Genomic DNA, 6000 nt, shown 5'->3' on the forward strand with positions numbered 1-6000 from the left:
ATGAAGGCCCAGAAAGTACACATGCTCACCTGCAGCCAAGTGCCTCCTCTAGAGTAAGAATTAGAACTTGCCTTGAAAAAAGTATATGTGTTTCAATCCTGGCTCCTTCCCTGCTTTTTGTGAGCATCCTCTTTGCCTTGGAAAGTGTGTGTGTGTATGTGTGTAATGTACAGACTCAGAAAGCCTGGTTTTGCCTGCAGCTGAGCACCTCCTCTAGAGTAAACTTGCCTTCTTGCATTGGAAAGTATGTGTGGTGTGCAAGCCCAGAAAGTTAATGTGCTTGCATGCAGCCAAGTGCCACCTCTAGAGTAAGAATGAGAACTTGCCTCCTTGCCTTGGAAAAAATGTGTGTGTGTGTGGCATGCATGTCCAGAAAGTGTGCGTGTCTGCTTGATGCCGAGTGCCTCCTCTAGAGTAAGAATGAAAACTTGCCTCCTTGCCTTGGAAAAATGTGTGTGTGTGTGTGTGTGTGTGGCATGCAGGTCCAGAAAGGGAGTGTGCCTGCCTGCAGCCAAGTGCCTCCTCTAGAGTAAGAATGAGAACTTGCCTCCTTGCCTTGGAAAAAGTGTGTGTGTGTGTGTGTGTGGCATGAAGGCCCAGAAAGTGTGCGTGCCTACCTGCAGCCAAGTGCCACCTCTAGAGTAAGAATGAGAACTTGCCTCCTTGCCATGGAAAAATGTGTGTGTGGGTGTGTGTGTGGCATGAAGGCCCAGAAAGTGCACATGCTCACCTGCAGCCAAGTGCCTACTCTAGAGTAAGAATTAGAACTTGCTGTGGAAAAAGTATATGTGTGTTTGTGGGGGGTGCATGCAGGTTTAGAATGTGAGTGTGCCTGCCTGCCGCTGAGTGCCTCCTCTAGAGTAACAATGAGAAGTTGCCTCCTTACCTTGGAAAGAGAGTGCATGTGTGTGTGGTGTGGCCCAGAAAGTGTGCATGCCCACCTGTAGCCAAGTGCCTCCTCTAGAGTAACAATGAGAACTTGCCTCCTTGCCATGGAAAAAGTGTGTGTGTGTGGCATGGACCAGAAAGTGCACATGCCTACCTGCAGCCAAGTGCCTCCTCTAGAGAAAGAATGAGAACTTGCCTCCTTGCCTTGGTAAAAGAGTGTGTGTGTGTGGCATGAAGGCCCAGAAAGTGCACATGCTCACCTGCAGCCAAGTGCCTCCTCTAGAGTAAGAATGAGAACTTGCCTCCTTGCCTTGGAAAAAGTATATGTGTGTTTGGGGGGTGGGGCATGCAGGTCCACAATGTGAGTGTGCCTGCCTGCAGCCGAGTGCCTCCTCTAGAGTAACAATGAGAAGTTGCCTCCTTACCTTGGAAAGAGAGTGCATGTGTGTGTGGTGTGGCCCAGAAAGTGTGCGTGTCCACCTTCAGCCAAGTGCCTCTTCTAGAGTAAGAATGAGAACTTGCCTCCTTGCCTTGGAAAAAAATATGTGTGTGTGTTTGTGTGGGGGGGGGGCATGCAGGTCCGAATGTGAGTGTGCCTGCCTGCAGCTGAGTGCCTCCTCTAGAGTAAGAATGAGAACTTTTTCCTTACCTTGTAAAGAGAATGCATGTGTGTCTGGTGTGAAGGCCCAGAAAGTGTGTATGCCCACCTGCAGCCAAGTGCCTCCTCTAGAGTAAGAATGAGAACTTGCCTCCTTGCCATGGAAAAAAGTGTGTGTGTGTGTATGTGTGTGGCATGAAGGCCCAGAAAGTACACGTGCCCACCTGCAGCCAAGTGCCTCCTCTAGAGCAGTGATTCTCAACCTTCCTCATGCCACGACTCCTTAATACAGTTCCTCATGGTGTGGTGACCCCCAACCATAACACTATTTTTGTTGCTACTTCATAACTGTCGTTTTGCTACTGTTATGAATCGTAATGTAAATATCCGATATGCAGGATGTATTTTCATTACTGTACCAAATTTGGCACAAATAGCCAATACGCCCAAATTTGAATGCTGATGAGTTTGGGGGAAAATAGACCTTGACATTTGGGAGTTGTAGTTGCTGGGATTTATAAGTAAAGGTAAAGGTTTTCCCCTGACATTAAGTCCAGTCGTGTCCGACTCTGCAGGTTGGTGCTCATCTCCATTTCTAAGCCGAAGAGCCGGCATTGTCAGTAGACACCTCCAAGGTCATGTGGCCAGCATGACTGCAAGGAACACCATTACCTTCCCGCTGGAGCACTACCTAGTGATCTACTCACATTTGCATGTTTTCGAACTGCTAGGTTGGCAGAAGCTAGGGCTGACAGCAGAAGCTCATGCTACTCCCCGGATTTGAACCTACCACCTTTCAGTCAACAAGTTTTAGCAGCTCAGCAGTTTAACTCACTGCTCCACCGAGGGCTCTGAGATTTATAGTTCACCTACAATCAAAGAACAATCAATGAGCAAAACTCAAACAATGATGGATCTGGACGAAACGATAGAATTGGGCCAAACTTCCCACACAGAACCCCCATGACCAACAGAAAATACTGTGTTTTCTGGTGGTCTTTGGCACTCTGACACTCCCCTCAAGATCCCCACAGGGGTCCTGACCCCCAGGTTGAGAACCACTGCTCTAGAGTAAGAATGAGAACTTGCCTCCGTGTCTTGGAAAGAGAGTGCATGTGTGTGTGGCGTGAAGGCCCAGAAAGTGTGCATGCCCACCTGCAGCCAAGTGCCTCCTCTAGAGTAAGAATGAGAACATGCCTCCTTGCCTTGGAAGGAGAGTGCATGTGTGTGTGGCGTGAAAGCCCAGAAAGTGCACATGCCCACCTGCAGTTCTCATTCTTCCTCTTCCTCTAGAGTAAGAATGAGAACTTGCCTCCTTGCCATGGAAAGAGAGTGCATGTGTGTGTGGCGTGAAGGCCCAGAAAGTGTGCATGCCCACCTGCAGCCAAGTGCCTCCTCTAGAGTAAGAATGAGAACATGCCTCCTTGCCTTGGAAGGAGAGTGCATGTGTGTGTGGCGTGAAAGCCCAGAAAGTGCACATGCCCACCTGCAGTTCTCATTCTTCCTCTTCCTCTAGAGTAAGAATGAGAACTTGCCTCCTTGCCTTGGAAGGAGAGTGCATGTGTGTGTGGCGTGAAAGCCCAGAAAGTGCGCGTCCCCACCTTCAGCCAAGTGCCTCCTCTAGAGTAAGAATGAGAACTTGCCCCCTTGCTTTGGAAAAAATGTGTGTCTGTGTGTCACATGAGGTCCCAAAAGCATGCCTAACTGCAGCCAAGTGCCTCCCCTAGAGTAAGAATGAGAACTTGCCTCCTTGTCTTGGAAAAAGAGTGTACGTGTGTGTTTGTATGTGTGGCATGAAGGTCCAGAAAGTGTGCATGCCTACTTGCAGCCATGTGCCTCCTCCAGAGTAACAATGAGAACTTGCCTCCTTGCCTTGGAAAGAAAGTGCATGTGTGTGTGGCGTGAAAGCCCAGAAAGTGCGCATGCCCACCTGCAGCCAAGTGCATCCTCTAGAGTAAAAATGAGAACTTGCCTCCCTGCTTTGGAAAGAGCCATGTGTGGCATGCAAGCCCAGAAAGCGTATATCTGCCTGCAGCCAAGCAACTCTCCTCTAGAGTAGAAGCAAGTAAGAAGCCTTCTCAAAGTGAGTGCTTTACTCCTCTAGAGTAAAACAGCTTAAATGCCTAAAATGACATAAAGGGAGGCCTGGGAACATCCCCCCCCCCCCCCAATGGGCCAATAGAAAAGAATCTCTTGGTGCCCCAGAGAGAAAACAGAAATCTCCCCTCCCAATTTCAGGAGGCAACCAAAAAATGGATCGGGGCCTTTACTGAAAGCCAAAACAGGAAACAGTGCAAGATTTACCCCAAAAGCACAATTCTGCAAACAAGTCTTATACAACTCTCTCTCTCCCTCTAGTGCTTTGTTTGGGAAATGCAAGGAGGAGCACAAACTCTTTTCTTGGGGGGCATCTATACTGTGCATTTAATGCAGTTTGATACCTCTTTAACCGCCATGGCTCAATGGTATTGACTCCTGGGAGATGCAGTTTGCACCAACCCTCTTGGGTTAAAACCTTACTAAAATGCAACTCCAATAATTCAGTTGCTTTGAGTCATGACTTAATTAATTTTACTGTGTAGACACATCATTAGAAATAATTGGTTCTAAACATGATCCTAGATCATTCTCTTTCACATTGCAAAGTCAACCCTTTATTGGGTTGTTCTAGGTTTTTCCAAGCTATATGGCCATGTTCTAGAGGCATTTTCTCCTGACGTTTCACCTGCATCTATGGCAAGCATCCTCGTTACCTCCGAGGATGCTTGCCATAGATGCAGGTGAAACGTCAGAAGAAAATGCCTCTAGAACATGGCCATATAGCCCGGAAAAACCTACAACAACCCATTGATTCCAGCCATGAAAGCCTTCGACAATACATCAACCCTTTATTATTATTTTATTGCTATTGTTACTACTTTCTAATAGCCAACCTGGCTGGGAATGTCGTAATGTGAGCTCCATTGATGTGTGTGCGGACGTCTATGATAAACGTGTGTATATATATAATATATATATCTATTCTACTGTGATATTCATGCCTAATCTTTTGCCAAAACTGTTTGGAAGGCTGAAGTTAACTTGGATGGGAATTCATGATGGAAACACTGAATAAAGAGTCTATTTTTCTCTGTCCAGATCGCCCAGGTTCTTTTATCTTTTCCCATTAATGGTCATTAATCAATTTCTCCATTAATGATGAGATCGTGATGCTGTCAGTAAAGCTTGAAAGGTGCATTTCGAGCTCATTAGAGAATCTGGACACACAAAAAATAGAGTGGTGGTGTTGGAGGCTCCTTCTTTGGAGGTTTCTAAACAGAGGCTGGATGGCCATCTGTCAGGGGTGCTTTGAATGCGATTTCCCTGCTTCTTGGCAGAAAGGAGTTGGACTGGATGGCCCACCGGGTCTCTTCCAACTTTAGGATTCTATGATTCTAGGGGCTTAGAATCATAGAATCATAGAATCCAAGAGTTGGAAGAGACCTCCTGGGCCATCATCCAGTCCAACCCCATTCTGCCAAGAAGCAGGAATATTGCATTCAAATCACCCCTGACAGATGGCCATCCAGCCTCTGTTTCAAAGCTTCCAAAGAAGGAGCCTCCACCACACTCCGGGGCAGAGAGTTCCACTGCTGAACGGCTCTCACAGTCAGGAAGTTCTTCCTCATGTTCAGATGGAATCTCCTCTCTTGTAGTTTGAAGCCATTGTTCCATTGCGTCCTAGTCTCCAGGGAAGCAGAAAACAAGCTTGCTCCCTCCTCCTCCCTGTGGCTTCCTCTCACATATTTATACATGGCTATCATATCTCCTCTCAGCCTTCTCTTCTTCAGGCTGAACATGCCCAGCTCCTTAAGCCGCTCCTCATAGGGCTTGTTCTCCAGACCCTGGATCATTTTAGTCGCCCTCCTCTGGACACATTCCAGCTTGTCAATATCTCTCTTGAATTGTGGTGCCCAGAATTGGACACAATATTCCAGGTAAAGTGGTCTAACCAAAGCAGAATAGAGCATGGGGAGCATGACTTCCCTAGATCGAGACACTATGCTCCTCTTGATGCAGGCCAAAATCCCATTGGCTTTTTTTGCCGCCACATCACATTGTTGGCTCATGTTTAACTTGTTGTCCACGAGGATTTCGGTTGCTTCTACCCCGCCCTTCTCACCCCGGGGGGGACTCAGGGCGGCTTACAAAAGCAAGGCACAATTCGATGCCCGCATCACATAACAGCAAAGGACAATAACATCAATTAACAAGACAGCAATTCTAGCAATAACAACAATTAACAGACGACAATAGTTATTATAGGCAAAAACAACCATAATACCAATAAAAGCAATATAATCAATAGAAACCTCATTGAAGGTCAGCGTTTCACAATCTCATAGTTCAAATTCCAATTCCACAATTGTCAGTTCTTTCAGTCCTATCCACCTGGCCGTCCATATCTAATTGTCAGGTTGCCCAAAGGCCTGGTCCCACAACCACGTCTTTACCTTCCTCCTGAAGGAGAGGAG

The sequence above is a fragment of the Anolis sagrei genome, chromosome 4, assembly GCF_037176765.1.
Source record: "Anolis sagrei isolate rAnoSag1 chromosome 4, rAnoSag1.mat, whole genome shotgun sequence".
Classification (NCBI taxonomy): Eukaryota; Metazoa; Chordata; class Lepidosauria; order Squamata; family Dactyloidae; genus Anolis; species Anolis sagrei.